The sequence below is a fragment of the Trichechus manatus genome, unplaced genomic scaffold (genome assembly GCF_000243295.1).
Source record: "Trichechus manatus latirostris isolate Lorelei unplaced genomic scaffold, TriManLat1.0 scaffold00001, whole genome shotgun sequence".
NCBI lineage: Eukaryota > Metazoa > Chordata > Mammalia > Sirenia > Trichechidae > Trichechus > Trichechus manatus.
In genome coordinates, this window is record NW_004443937.1 from 34,497,688 (window position 1) to 34,514,124 (window position 16,437).

The 16,437-nt window shown below is 43.2% G+C and overlaps 1 long non-coding RNA gene across 1 annotated transcript in view; it reads right to left on the bottom strand.

Annotated features, from left to right (window-relative positions):
• The window catches only part of LOC105756071 (uncharacterized), a 110,703-nt gene extending 108,808 nt beyond the window's left edge, over nt 1–1,895 (bottom strand). Inside the window, exon 1 of the long non-coding RNA XR_001121465.2 lies at nt 1,477–1,895. This is a non-coding gene — a long non-coding RNA (uncharacterized LOC105756071). The remainder of the gene's footprint in view (nt 1–1,476) is intronic.
• Nucleotides 1,896–16,437: the final 14,542 nt, after the last annotated feature.

A 16,437-nucleotide genomic window follows, 5' to 3' on the forward strand; every position in this document is an offset into this window, starting at 1 on the left:
GAACCAGTGTTTAAATCAATTCGTTGAATAAATCAATCAACGAAGGGACATGAAAATGTTTTTAAAACAGTGGAAGCAATTAGTGGTTTGAGTTTGATCTAAAATGCCAACTATTGATTCTGATTTTTCTTTTTTCTAAAAAAAGTATTCTCTTTACCATACTAGGCAATGACAACAAAAAGACTAACTCAGTACATGCAGAGATACTCTGACATGAAATAGATCATTGTGACTGGATGAGATGAGCCACTTTGGAGACTATATTGTCAAGTTTAGTTATAAATTAAGTATCATTCAAAGGTACTTTCTGTTGGTGGTGGTGTTTTGTTTTGCAGAAGTATGTGATTTATTTGTGTAGTAGTTATTACTTGCCCCAATCCAGAAAGGATATAAGGCGGTGAGGCATCCTTTGGTGCTATTCCAAAACTGAAAATTAAACTAAACTTTCCCTTACAATTCAGGGATAAAGCTTAACACCACCCAGCCCTATTTAGTTCAAAGAACAGGGTGTTGATGAACATACCCGCTTTAAGAAGAGATTGACTTAAACTCTTCTTAGAAGGAACTTGCAAACTTTCCAGTTTATGTGGTTATTATCAAAGCAGAAATGCAACTCAGGAATGCAAAGGAATAGTTTGAAATGAAAACTGGAGACACTCAGAACCAACACAAGGAGAATACACTGCAGACCTAGGGAAGGGCGCAGACAGCTATGCGAAAACGCAAGGCAAAGGCACTGTGGTCTCTACACGTTTACTCTGCCGCACCACATGTAAGGCTATGGTTTCCATGTGCAAAAATCCATCCGTACTGAACTCTATTAGTCAGCCCAATCAACAACGGGCAGTCAAAACCCAGGGAAGCTGGGAGCTTGGTAGCTCAGCAGGTAGCCCTCTTGCCCAAGACTTACAAGGTCATATGTTCAGGTTCTGCTTAGGGAGAAAGCTGGCTAGACACATCCCAGGATCATGTAGGGCCATACTGAAGTACCAAGTATAATATGCATCAAGTAATAATATACACCAAGTATAATAGTGAAATCTCATCTATTCAGTCATTATTCTGGATCTCAGGGTCTAAGAGGCTGATTGGGGGGTGGATGGATTAAAACTGTCAAACCACCAAAATCCAAGAAATCAAAACAAGAAAGGCTGTTGAAAATCATAGGCCTTGAAAAGCAAGTAATAAATGTAAAAATCATCATATAAGAACCAATAAACGACCCCTCCTCTGTGTCTTTAAGACTGTGTGCGGCCACCAGAAGGTCAAGGCAACAACTTACATGATGTGGATGGTGAACCTGGATTCCCATCTATACTGGTGGGAATCATGGAACAGTCTTGGCTGTGAATTAAGTACAAACATAGCACCCCTACACTCTAGCAAAAGATAAAGTACACGTGAGCCCTCAAATCCAAGGTCAATATGCGGAGTCTCTCTGAAACCCAGTCCCCCACGGCATTTGCAATTACCCACCTCCAAAAGGGTAAAAGTAAACATTGGACCTGCTCTGGTGTTAAACTGCCACCGGATCCTCCCTGCTGTCTCCCTCCTCCTCTTCTTTACAGACAGGTAAAGTTGGATCTCTTGAAGGAACTGGGGGCTCCCACTCTAGGCAAAGGTTGGACAGGTGATCAATGTACAGCATGAGATTTGGCTGTGCCTACGTGCCTCCGACAGAGCTGGATCATCTAGGGCAATGAAAATTATAAGCAACAAGAAAGCAGTATTAAGAGCAAGGGTAGGGAGACCCAGGCATCACACACCTCCATTCCCGAGGACACCCAGCACCCATTCCTTTTCTCATTCAGACATTACACACACACTCCTGCAGCACTGTGCCAGGCTTGGGGAATGCAGTGGTGACAAATATAAACACAGGTCCTGCCCTCATGGAACCTATGGGCTGTCTGGGAGAAAGACAATGAGACAAATAAATATAGGGCAGTGGGGTAAGGGAGCCTAGAGGGCACCATGGAGCACACAGCAAAAGCAGCCAACCCAGGCTTGGGGTGGGTGGTCAGGGAAGGCTTCCTGGAAGAAGTGACATTTGCACGGAGCCCAAGGACACATGGGAGTTAGCCAGGCAAGACTCAGGTGGGTCAGCACATGCAACATTCCTGAAGCCCTTTGCTCTCAGCCATCCAACAGCTCACAATCCTACACCGAACCAGGGAGCCTGGATTTGGAGTCTGGAGTCCTCATCACAAGGTGCTCCTCCAATTCCCACAATCCAACTGCATTTCCACCTCTTCCTGTGGGATCTCAGAAAGGAAGTCACTTAGAAAAAAAGAATAATACTGAGTTGAACTGCTATAGAAGACACCCAATTGCAGCAAGCTGTTTTCTGCACACCAGCAGCAGCCCTATTGAAACAGACAAGACGCTGGACCTCAATTTGGCATCATCAACGTGGGAGTCGCTGGGCTTCTTCCTTCTAGCTCTCCCACTTTGCCCTTCCCTTTCCGCAAAGACCCTAGGAAATTGCAGAGGGAGCTCTTTGCTCCTCTTACCCTTGGTGTTTTTCTGTCTAAAAGTCGACCACAGACATGATACCTCCCACGTGCCTTATGCAACTAAGGAAAGCCAGATAACTTATGAAGCCAGTCTCATCAGGGCCCCCAGGTGAGCAAGGGAAGGAAAGAAGAAAAACAAAAAGCCTGTGAGAGGCCCAGTAGCAGGAGTGCTGCCCAGGGTTCAAGATGCCCTGCATTATGAAAGAAGCCATTGTGGGGCATGGTTTAAAACATGGCAATAAGCACATGGCCATTTTACCAAAAACACCGTCGAAAGTAGCTTTGCTTGACTTTTTAATATTCTGAAAGAAGCCAAGTTCTGCAAACATCCCTGACTGAACACAGAAAGAAACAGTCCCTTGCTTCTAAGAAGCAGAGCAGGCAGCTATTTTAGAGACAAAGAAAGGATGCCTTCTTAACCTATGACAACACAAATTTGTTTAGGTTTTCCCTCCACTAAGTAAGTAAGCAATTAGGTTTTTTCCAATAAAAATATCCCTGTGCATGTGCAAACACCAGAGGCAATCATATAATTACCCTGCCCAATCAGATTCAATTGCTGACAGTTGAGTTCCCGCTGCTCATTAACTTCAGATCGCAATGAGGTCTTTACGGAAGCCATTTCCGTCTCTTTACAAAGGTTCCTATGATGCCGGAGCAGGCTGGTACCACCTCATGTGGGATAATTGTCTCCAAATCTCCAGGGCCAAGGCCAGCCTACTTTGACTTCCCTCTGCAAAAATGGGGAAACTGGAAGAGACCCTGGCTTACCTGCCCAGGGATCATTTGGGGGAGCTCATCATTTGGGGATCTCACTTCTAAATATAATAGTAACCTTTCACCCCCACACGTTAAGTGCCGTAATTATGCAATTAAAACCAATTATGTCATTTAACAGAGAGACTTTTCCAAGACACAAGGCAAGCCAATTACCTCAATCATTGACCTCAAAAGATTTCCCATACTGACCTACAACAATGAGGACTGGGATAAATTTAGACACTGGTTTCCAAGGCTGGCATGGACTAGCTGGGTGGGTTGTAGCTGGCAAGATCTTTCTAGACTCTTGAAGCTGAACTGAATCCATTCTCATCTAACACTGTCACCACCTCTTGTTTGCACAACCCTTCCAACAGCCCAAGATACTTGCGTGATTTTTCATAACCATCCTGATAGGATTACTGCTTCCATGTTGCAGTTGAGAAGAAAAAAAAAGAGGCAAGTTAAACAACTTGATATCACGTGGACTCCGACTCATGGTGACTCCATGTGTGTCCAAGCAGAACTTTGCTCCATAGGGTTTTTAATGGCTGATTCTTTGGAAGCAGGTTGCCAGGCCTTTCTTCCCATTTGCCTCTGGGTGAACTCAACCCTCCAACCTTTGGGTTAGCAGCCAAGTGTGTTTACTGTTTGTACCAACCAGGGACTCCATCTCAAGCGTAGCGGCTAGTTAATGGTAAAGCCGGGGCAAAGACTGAGTGAGTCTCTCACTTCAGAATCCAAAGTCTCTTGGTACAAAGTAGGGTATGTGTGTGTGTTCTCCTGAGCATCTATTCCTCTCTTTTGATTGCCTAACCCCAATTTCTCTCTAGGCAACATATCCGCCCCACTTTCAGCCCATGAGCCTCAGGTGGGACTCCAACCCATTTTAAGAGTGTGGAATAACTTAGACCTCAGCCAATCAGCTCCTAACATGCTCCCAGTCACTGCATTGGTTCAGGGATAAGGGCGTGACCCAATCAAAGCCAATGAGACACAATGAGACTTTGCTGAGGATTCGGAAAGAGGCTCTCACTCTTCTCGTCCGGGCTTATCAGTGGGAGGAGTTAAGTTCAGGTGGTTGAGCAGCCATCTTGCTACCACCGAGGGAGTAACAGAGAATGGAGCCGAGAGATGTGGAGAGAGAGAATGGTTCCAGGAAACACCCCCTGAATCCTTCATGTAGGGAGGGAAGAGAAGGGACATTTAGAACCTGCAGTAGTTCAAAAGGACCCTGGAGAAAATATGAAGAGCGCCACTGCCTACAGCTTGGGTTGATTACAAGAACGGAATTAATTGGCCGTGGCTCTGAGCAACAGTTGCGCCTCTTGCTCACAACACAGTTAAACGCCTCCTAGTTTTGAGTTATTTAAAGAACATACCATTTTATGGGCAGGAGGAAGCACTTTAATCTGCAAAATGATTTTTATCACAAACTAAACATCCTTGTAACTTTTTGGTCCTTTGCTTTTGTCAAAGTCGTCTCTCCTTGGAGCTGAGACAGCTGTTGGAGTTGAGGAGACCTGCCTCAGCCTTGCCCTTTGCCCTGCTCAGTGGTACCCTTATGCTCCCCGATTCCTGGATCCATGTGGGATGTATGAAGTCAGGACATGCGAACTCATCATCAAAATGGAGCTCTTTCTTTCTTTTCTTTGTTCCAGGCCTTGAGAACAAGCAGAAAAAAGAGTTCTCTAGTGCAGGGTTTCTCAACTGTGGCCCAAGTGAATTTCTGGGCTAGAGCATTTTTTGTTGTGGGGTCGCCTTGTGCACTGTAGAATGTTTAGCAGCTCCCTGGCGTCTACCCGCTAGATGCAGTACAATCCCTCTCTCCCCAAGTGGAACAACCAAATATGTCTCCGGACTTTGCTAACGTGGGGGGCAGGGGCAAGATCTCTTCCGGTTGAGAGCTACTGCTCTAATGGAACATTTGAGGTGTTGGATTTTCTTCACAGAATCTCTGAAAACATGATTTCCTTGCACTATGGTGCTTTCTACTTAAAATGTGAGGAGTGGGGGAACAACCACTCTCTCCTTAGAACTTTACACAAGTTGTGTAAAATGTCCACTGAGGAGATCTGATAACACAAAAAACAAGACAGCAATACTGCCGTCTATGAGGGCTATGAAGCCACATAAGTCTCACTGACCCATTAAGGACCAGGATGGAAAAAGACCAGAACGAGTGAAAGGATCTAGAGGAGAAAACTAGAAATGAAGAAGAGGTATCTATCAGGTGAGTTCCAAAGTGGATATTTGGCTTCTTACTTCCACTGGGGGAAAAAAAAAAAGGAACCTTAAGACTGTTGTTGGGCTTCCTGGACTCAGGCTCAGCCAGCAACATGGACTGGGGTCAAGAGAAATTACCCCTCCAGCAAAGGCCTAAAACCCACTCTCCAGAGAAAAAGCCAAAAATGGGACATAAAGCCTCACCTATTTGGACAAATGTGGGCAAGGACATTTAAAATAAGCAAAACTGATGGCTTTATAGAGTCTGTGTCAAGGAAAGGCATTGACTGTCTCAAATGTTAGCAGTAACTGACAGTGGGCAAGCAGAAGCGCTGCCTTCAAGATCTATTTTAATGAAATCAGATAGAAATATTCATTGAATTAGCATTTTCCTTGTTAGTTGCAAAGAAGGGCTCTGAATAAGTTTAACCACTCCATGAGCTAATTAGCTATATCTTTACTCAGACTGGAGCTGAGGCCAGCCCCATGAATTCCAGAGTAAAGGAGTTCCAATGAGGCTTGCTTCCAGATACAGATTTCTTTGCACTTCAAAGCACTGACTTCTGAGCCAGTCAGCCAGAAGAGTTAAATTGGTTTGTATGTGAAGACTGGGTTTTGCTGGGGCTTCATTGTGTGAAAATGTTCAGATCTGAGCAGTTTCTCTTGGTAGAAGTTCTAATGTCTCCAGGAACGGAGAGGTGTACAACAGAAGTTCAGATTACCACAACCGGTACACCAATGCTTCCTCCATTCCTGGGGCGGGGGGAGGAGGCGGGGTTACTGTATCCCAACAGTCCCATTCTCTGGGCCTCTCATTCTCCAGTTGCCCTCACTTCCTCCTCCCTGCCACAGTGAAATCTGATTGCTAGGGCGGGACCATGTCTCCAGTAGAGAACGGGCAACAATAGAGAGTCTCTGAGGGTCGTCGGCCCTCCTATTTTTCTTTTAGGCTTGTTGCTGGTTGTTTTGGTCAAGGGGTAATACTTAGAAAGCACAATAATAGAAAAATAGAAGTACTGGTTTGGAGGTTTTAGCAGGGGCCCACAGTGACTCTTACGTGCTATATAAAGAACTGTCCATTCTGGAATTTAGTATTAAATCCAGAGGAGCTACCCCTCAAATCCTGAATTAAAAACGAGTTTCTCAGGGCACTCTTCCTCTGGATAAGCATCCCCCACTCCACCCTTCTCCACTGAAATTATCATCCTGGCCTACATGTTTCTCAGGATACCTGGGTAGGTCAACAGAGATCAAAGAGAAGGGTAGACCACATCCCAATTCTGGCTGGCACTAAAACTACAGAGTGGGTTCTGTGTGTTTTTTGATGGAGGTGTCTCCTAATTGAGTCTACACAATGGCATGTGAACATTTTGTTTGTACCAAATACTTTAGTCCAGGTGGAAACACAAGTCAACTGGAGCCACTCTTTCTTAAAAAAAAAAAAAAAAACCAAAACCAAGGTTCTCCTTACACCATAAGGCAAGGATCCCCCCTATGTCCTACTCAGTATGCAGTGCAGGAGGGACGGTCTCACTAGGGTGACAGGTGTCACAATACGTCACCCTCATAGGCAGCAACTGAAGAGAACTTCCAAAAACAATAACTTCCTGCTTTTGCTAGGGGTAAGTCTTACTCCCAAGGTCAAGAAAAGGATTTTAACAGTGTGTAGAATCTGGGTTAAGATAGGAATCAGCATCCAGATATAAGCTTCAGTAGGTCCAGAAATTTTATGCAAAATTTGGTAGAGGAGCTTATATGCTTTATTTTGAGGAGTAGGTTTATGGTTTTCATCCTATTTTCAAAGTGGTCTGAAGCTCAAAATAAGAAATGAAGAAACGGTATAAAGCTATCACTTAAGTTTTTTTAAACAGCTTTTCTGAGGTATAATTTTCATACTACAAAATTTATTTCTTCCAAGTGTACAGTTCAATAATTTTTATAAATTTACAGAGCTGGGCAACCATCACCATGAACCAGTTTTAGAACATATCCACTGCCCCTTACGCCTGTTGTAGTAAATCTCCCCTTATCTTCGCAACAGAACTTAGAGAGATGAAAGAAGGCTCTTTCTCTCCACATATGCAAAGTGGATCCATTTTTCTTTCCACCTCATGAGTTCTACTAAAAAATTATTTGTTGTTTATCTGAAATTCAAATTTAACTGTGTGTCCTATATTTTTATCTGTTACGTATGGCAACTCTAATCCAGGACAAAAGCAGAATTAACAAGTAAATGGACATTCATGTCTAGAAATAAATGTGCCATGTAAATAAACATCCATTGTTTTATCAACTTAGAACCATCTACGAGTTCCTGGATGGCTCAAATGGTTCAGCACTTGACGACCAGCTGTTCAAACCCACCCAGAGGCACCTCGGAGGACAGGCATGGCGATCAGCTTCTGAAAGGTCACAGCCTTGAAAACCCTATGGAGCAGCTCTACTCTGCACACATGGGGTCGCTACGAGTCAGAATTAGACTCAAAGGCAACCAACAATAACAACAACAGAACCATCTATGTTCTGAATGGAGCTTGAATTAGCTCCAGTTAGAACTCTGGCTGAGAACTAAAGCTTCAGGAAGACAACCAGAAGAATTTAAGACCCAGCTGCTGTTTTACAAGCGAGCCTGGGCTTCAGTAAGATTATATGCTACATTTGCCTTGAAAGGTTAAGAAAATAGATGTAAGTGTTAACCTTGCAACTCACTATCAGAACTGGAAATGTGACTTTTATGGCATACATTCTAGGTAAATCATGCTTAACCCTTTTGGGGTCACAAGGCCCTTTGAGAGAACCTGATGACAGTCGTGGACCTTCTCCATAGAAAAACGCACGTATACACATTCACAACATATTGCATATGATTTTTTTTGGCTGGTGGGTTGAGGGGGGAAGGTTCATAGATTCCACGACACTGTTCATAGATCCTTCAAGGGTCCAAGGACACTAGATAAAGAGCCTTGAAAAGTTGACTTGAGCCATCCTGAAGTCTTAGTCTTGCCTTCCTTTTCCTCTCATTTGTGTGGAAAGGGACATCTGAGGTAATGGCAAAGAAACTGAGTTAGGCAAGAAGTCTTGGCCAGGCCCTTATCAGCCATCAGCAGTGAGACTTGCCTGAACTCCATAGGCCCAGGTTTCATCGTTTGTAAAATGAACAGACGTGCCCCAACAGTGTTTTCAAAAGTTATGTCCCACAGATTTAGCTGAGAAGTGTCTGGGAAGGGCCCCTTACGGTCCTGGAGCATTGCACAAGATTTTGTTTTCTAAAAAGTCTCAAAACCTCTGGACTACATGATCACCGGGGTCACCAAGGTACTCTGAATTCGAACTATCCCGGGTTATCTGATTCTAGATTCTACAAAGTAGAGGTTAGAAGACAGTTGAAAAAGATACGGGCATTCCTCTTCCTTGAGACCAAGGCAGAGATAAGAGAGAAAGACATCCCGGCCCTCACCACTCCTCTCTAGTTCTGGAACATTTCTTTATTCCTTTGTGCTGTCTCCCTTCCTACAGCTAGGGCAATGCTTTCCCAAAAACTGCCCAGGTTTCCTCTGTTAAAATAACTTTTTCTCCCCAATTGCATGAATGTAATCAATTTTCCTTTGGGTGACAAGGATACCCAACGATCTATTATACCATTTTATGTTATATACCATTCTACCAATGGTAATAGTGGCCTGTGGGTAAAGGATGTGAGTGTCTAGCTCTGTGCTTTCGAGCCTTAGAGCCACCTAAAAACTAAGTCTTAGTGTTGTCATTTCCCTTTTTCAGAAGAGAAAACTGAAGGGAAAAAAAGGTTAAGTGACTTACACAAAGTCACCAAGCCAGACAATAACAAAGTGGGATTTCAAGTCCCAGAGACAATCTCCTAACCACTATGTTGTTATTAGGTGCCATCGAGCTGATTTCTGACTCACAGTGACCTCATGTTTCAGATTAAAACTGCCCCTTAGGGTTTTCTTGGCTATAATCTTTACGAGAGCAGATTGCCAGGTCTTTCTTTCATGGAGTCACTGGATTGGTTCAAACTGCCAACCTTTCAGTTAGCAGCCAAACACTTAACTGTTGCACCACCAGGGCTCCTTCGTAACTGCTATACTATGTTGAAAAGATTAGTTATACAACCTGAAACTTAAAAAATGTAAAAGACAAGTAATCTAGCACTTTGAACAAGCTTATTATCATGCTGCTATGAGTAGGAATTGACTCAAAGACAACTGATATTATTTTCATGCCCAATTATATGAACCTTAAAACTATTTTCAATGTTTACTTCATACTTATAGACATCTACTAAGTAAATGATGAAGTAAAAGAGCTGAACAGAATATGTCAAAGGGCAGCTCAAGAAGACAAAGTATTATAATAACATGTGCAAAGACCTGGAGATAGAAAACCAAAGGGGAAGAACATGCTCGGCATTTCTCAAGCTGAAAGAACTTAAGAAAAAATTCAAGCCTTCAGTTGCAATATGGAAGGATTCTATGGGAAAATATTAAATGACACAGGAAGGATCAAAAGAAGATGGAAGGAATACACAGTCACTATACCAAAAAGAACTGGTCGACGTTCAACCATTTCAGGAGGTAGCATATGATCAGGAACCGATGGTACTGAAGGAAGAAGTCCAAGCTGCATAAGGCATTGGTGAAAAACATGGCTCCAGGAATTGATGGAATACCAACTGAGATGTTTCAACAAACGGATGCAGTGCTGGAAGTGGTCACTCATCTATGCCAAGAAATTTGAAAGACAGCTACCTGGCCAACTGACTGGAAAATATCCATATTTATGCCTATTCCCAAGAAAGGTGTTCTAACCAATGTGGAAATCATCGAACAGTGCCGTTAACATCACACTCAAGTACAATTTTGCTGAAGATCATTCAAAAGCTGCTGCAGCAGTACATCAACAGGAAACTGCCAGAAATTCAAGCCAGATTCAGAAGAGGATGTGGAACCAGGGATACCATTGCTGATGTCGGATGGATCCTGGCTGAAAGCGACAATACCAGAAAGACATTTACCTGTGTTTCATTGACTATGCAAAGGCATTCGACTGTGTGGATCATAACAAATTGTGGATAACACTGCAAAGAATGGGAATTCCAGAACACTTAAAATTGTGCTCATGAGGAACCTGTACATCGATCAAGAAGGAGTCATTCGAACACAACAAGGGGATACTGCGTGGTTTAAAGTCAAGAAATGTGTGCGTCAGGGTTGTATCCTTTCACCGTACCTATTCAGTCTGCATGCTGAGCAAATAATCTGAGAAGCTAGGCTATATGAAGAAGAACAGGGCGTCAGGATTGGAGGAACACTCATTAACAACTTGCGATACACAGATGACACAGCCTTGCTTGCTGAAAGTGAAGAGGACTTGAAGCACTTACTAATGAAGATCGAAGACCACACAACTGGACCAATCAGCAACATTATGATAAATGGAGAAAAGACTGAAATTGTCAAGGATTTCATTTTACTTGGATCCACAATCAATACCCATGGAAGCAGCAGTCAAGAAATCAAAAGACATACAAATTATGCTATATTCACACAATGGAATACTCCACAGCGATAAAGAATGATGATGAATCTGTGAAACATCTCATAACATGGATGAATCTGGAAGGCATTATGCTGAGTGAAATTAGTCAGTTGCAAAAGGACAAATATTGTATGAGACCACTATTGTAAGAACTCAAGAAATGGTTTAAACACAGAAGAAAACATTCTTTGATGGTTACGAGGGTGGGCAGGGAGGGAGATGGGTATTCACTACCTAGATAGTACGTAAGAATTATCTTAGGTGAAGGGAAGGTTATGTCACAATACAGGGAAGTCAGCACCACTGGACTAAACCAAAAGCTAAGAAGTATCCTGAATACAACCAAACACTTCACTTTGAGGGACAGAGTAGCAGGGGCAGTGGTCTAGGGACCATGGTTTTAGGGGACATCTAGGTCAATTGGCATTACAAAGTTTATTACAAAAATATTCTGCATCCCATTTTACTGAGTGGCATCTGAGGTCTTAAAAGCCGGTGAGCATAAAGAACAATGATGAATCTGTGAAACATCTCACAACATGGATGAATCTGGAAGGCATTCTGCTGAGTAAATTTGTCAGTTGCAAAAGGACAAATACTGCATGAGACAACTATTATAAGAACTCAAGAAATGGTTTAAACATAGAAGAAAACATTCTTTGATGGTTATGAGGGTAGGGAGGGAGGGAGAGGGGTATTCACTGACTAGATAGTAGATAAGAATTATCTTAGGTGAAGGGAAGGACAACACACAATACAGGGCAAGTCAGCACAACTGGACTGAACCAAAAGCTAAGAAGTTTCCCGAATACAACCAAACAAAGGATAGAGTAGCAGGGGTGGGGGTCTGCGGACCACAGTTTCAGGGGACATCTAGGTCAACTGGCATAACAAAGTTCATTAAGAAAATGTTCTGCATCCCACTTTGGTGACTGGCATCTGGGGTCTTAAAAGCTAGCAAGCGGCCATCTATAATACATCAATTGGCCCCAAACCACCTGGAGCAAAGGAGAATGAAGAACACCAAAGACACAAGGAAAATATTAGCCCGAAAGACAGAAAGGGCCACATAAACCAGAGACTCCATCAGCCTGAGACCAGCAGAACTAGATGGTGCCCGGCTACCACCAATGACTGCCCTGACAGGGAACACAACAGACAGTCCCTGACGGAGCAGGAGAAAAGTGGTGTGCAGAACTTAAATTCTAGTAAAAAGACCAGACTTAATGGTCTGAGACTGGAGGGACCCTGGAAGACATGGCCCCTGGTCTCTCTGTTAGCCCAGAACTGAAACCATTCCTGAAGCCACTCTTCAGACAAAGATTACACTGGAGTATAAAACATAAAATGATACTCATGAAGAGAGTGCTTCTTAGCTCAGGTAGATATGTGAGACTACATGGGCAGCTCCTATCCGGAGGCCAGATGAGAAGGCAAAAAGGGATAGCAGTTGGTTGAAGGAACACGGGAAATCCGGGGTGGAGAGGAGGAGTGTGCTGTCATGTTATAGGGAGAGAAGCTAGGGTCACCTAGCAATGTGTGTATATGTTTTTATATAAGAAACTGACATGAACTATAAATTTTCACTTAAACCACAATTAAAAAAAAAGCTAGTGAGTGGCCATCTAAGATGCATCAATTGGTCCCAACTCACCTGGAGCAAAGGAGAATGAAGAACACCAAAGACACAAGGAAAATATTAGCCCAAAAGACAGAAAGGGCCACATAAACCAGAGACTCCATCAGCCTGAAACAAGAAGAACTAGGTGGTGACCGACTACCACCAATGACCACCCTGACAGGGAACACAACAGAGAGTCCCTGACGAAGCAGGAGAAAAATGGGGTGCAGAACTCAAATTCTAGTAAAAAGACCAGACTTAATGGTCTGAATGAGACTGGAGGGATGCTGGAAGACATGGTCCCTGGACTCTCTTGTTAGCCCAGAACTGAAACCATCCCTGAAGCCAACTCTTCAGACAAAGATTAGACTGGACTATAAGACATGAAATGATATTCGTGAAGAGAGTGTTTCTTAGGTCAAGTAGATACATGAGACTAAAGGGCAGCCCCTGTCCAGAGGCGAGACGAGAAGGCAAAAAGGGACAGGAGCTGGGTGAATGGACACGGGAAATCCGGGGTGGAAAGAAGGAGTGTCCTGTCCCATTATAGTGAGAGCAACTAGGGTCACATAACAATGTCTATATAAAGTTTTGTATGAGAAACTAACTTGAACTGTAAACTTTTACTTAAAGCACAATTGAAAAAAATATAAATAAAAATTTAAAAAAATAAGAAAGAAATCAAAAGACGCATTGCATTGGGCAAATCTGCTGCAAAAGACCTCTTTAAAGTGTTGAAAAGCAAAGATGTCATCTCGAAGACTAAGGTGCGCCTGACCCAAGCTTTGATGCTTTCAATCACCTCACATGCGTGTGAAAGCTGGACGATGAATAAGGAAGACTGAAGAAAAATTGATGTCTTCGAACTGTGGTGTTGGCGAAGAATATTAAATACACCACGGACTGCCAAAAGAATGAACAATTCTGTCTTGGAAGAAGTACAACCAGAAGGCTCCTTGGAAGCAAGGATGTCAAGACTATGTCTCACATACTTTGGACATGTTATCAGGAGGGATCAGTCCCCGGACAAGGACATCATGCTTGGTAAAGTAGAGGGCCAGCGAAAAAGAGGAAGACCTTCAACAAGAGATTGACACGATGGCTCCAACAATGGGCTCAAGCATAACAACGATTTTTAGGATGGCACAGGACCGGGCAGTGTTTCGTTCTGTTGTGGAACCGACTTGACGGCACCTAACAACACCACCAAGAAAATCTACTATATTCATATTCATCACCTCAAAGGAAAATATATTATTTAGTTTTATATTTATTTATCATCTGGAAAGAAAATCTATGATTTAGGTTTTAGGTTTATTTATCACTAGAAAGGAAAATACATTATTTGTTTTATAGGTTTTCTCTTATCCATCCTTGGGTCTTGAAACAGCACGAGAAAAATGCATACACTTTGTTCCCCCTTGTTGTCATAAGATACCAGTGGCATACTGGGAAAAGCATGCTGGGAACTAATGTTCCACAACTGGTTAAAAAGTTCTTTTTTTTAAAACAGAGCTTGTGTAAATCACAAAGTTGACAAATTTCACGGCTTAGTCATGGTTAACATATCAGATTTCATGGTTTGACAGAGATTAACAAGAAAATCATATTACAGTTACAACTACTAGTCGATTCTTGGATATTTGGTAAAAAAAAACTCCAAGCTCTCCAAACTCCACTGCCCACTGCCCACCACTCTCTATTCCTCCCACAGTGCAGAACCTCATGCATCCAGGTAGAGCAGGTGGGATCCTCCAGGCTCCTGGATATCACAGGGGTGAGCTGGTGCCTTGTGGGTCCCAGAGAAAGGCCTAGCATCCCGTGGAATAAAGAAAGGTTTGGCATTTATGACCCAATTCATAAAACCCGTACAAAACAAACAAACAAACAAAAAAAAAACCAAACCCATTGCTGTCAAGTCTATTCCAACTCAGAGCAACCCTATAGGACAGAGTAGAACTGCCCCATAGGGTTTCCAAGGAGCAGCTGGTGGATTCGAACTGCTGACCTTTTGCTTAGCAGCTGTAGTTATTAACCACTACACCACGAGGGCTCCAATTCATAATACAGTGGTGAGAAGAAAAAAAAAAATCCTGTTTGTACATAACACAGGTATTATACCCTAAAATTGCATGCACCAAGAGGAATGAATTATCCTTGTTGTTGGAAGTATCATATTTTTGGTAAAAATTAAGTTTTCATGTCTTTAAGAGGAGGCAATTTAGCCAAGGCCTTGTTGTTAAAAGAAGTCGCCTGCAAGCAGGGACTTCAAAAAGCCTGCTGACTGTGGAGCCATTTGGCCTGAGGGCTACATATCCTCTTTCCCTAAGAAGCCAGCCAGCTTGTCAGCTTTGCATAAAAGACAGCCAATTTGTCAGCCATTTGCCTTGATTCTCTTTCTGAGTCTTCCTGAGGATAAACTCCATATACCTTCTCCTCTTCAATACCTTACATCTAACTGGAGGATGGAAATTCTCAGGCCGTTTTCTTCCCCGGCGATCCTCCTGGGTGTTATAGGATGTCCTTAATCAGAACCACATTACTCTGCTAGAGGAAGTCCTTGCGCAGATGCTGGCAAGGCACCGTGGCAAATTAGTTTCAGAACGTGGAAGGTCAGATTGGGAATAAAAGCTGCAGCTCTCTACTGCGTTTTCTTTCGTTGAGAAAATTAAGGCAGGGTGCCTAACTATTAAGAACCCGTGATTTGGATAAGCTAGTAGCCACTTAGGAAAGGGGTTCCACTGACCCCTGAGTACAACGGTCAGCTGTGGAAACACCAGTGCTGACGTTCCAGGTATTCTGGATAAGCTAGGATTCTCGCATCGTATCCAGACGGGTTTTTATGTTTCAGTACCTTACACTGGTAAAATATTGACAAAAATTGTTAAATTACCACAAGTTTTGTCTAAAAATGTAACTGTCTGCCATGCTCAACTAAGTGTGTGTTTAAAAAAAAAGCATAACTTTAATAATAACATAATCATAAAAACTACCATTTATTGTGTTCGTAAGTGCCGGGCACTATGCTAAGCATTTTCCAGGTTGTATTTCATTTCTCTTAACAAACCAGCAAGGTGGGGACCGTCTTTGACCCTATCACACAGATAAAAACAACAACACCTGAGATGCGAGCGGGGGATTAGAACCACACAGTCACAGCAGAGTGGAAGCCAGCGTGGCCGCCTCCTGAGACCGTTTGTAACCACTGTAGCATCCTGAGCCCTGACCGTCTCCTGACACCAGTTCCATGGAGATGAGCGCCCAAGCTAACCCTTAAAAAATACAAATCTCCTAGGGTGTGGGACATATTTCTTCACCAACACTTGAGTGTGAAGGAGTTAGGCGTTAGTCTAACCCTGTCTCTTCAGCCCAGCAGGCTGCCTGCAAGGCTCTGGGCAGATAGAGGTGAGGGTGTGAGAAAAGGGAGAAACTTGCAGAAATGCAAAACCTAACTCCTTCACAGTTTGCCCAGGAGCAGCCTGGCTGGGGAGACTCTGAGGACCAGAAGGACGAGCGGGCTTAGTGGAAGTCTGCCCCCCATCCCTTTTCAGACTGATAGCCTTCCCTTCTCATGAATGGGCCTGCCTTAGAGATTTGGGGCAAGAAACATTTCCAGTCTGCTTCTGCCTTCACTAACACCGTGGGGGCAGCTGACAATTACAGCAGGAATGAACTTTTTCATCAAACGCCCTCCCATAAAACCATTTCCCAGGAAATGTAACACAGCATGGAGCTAGCCGACTGCAATTTTCAACCAACAAT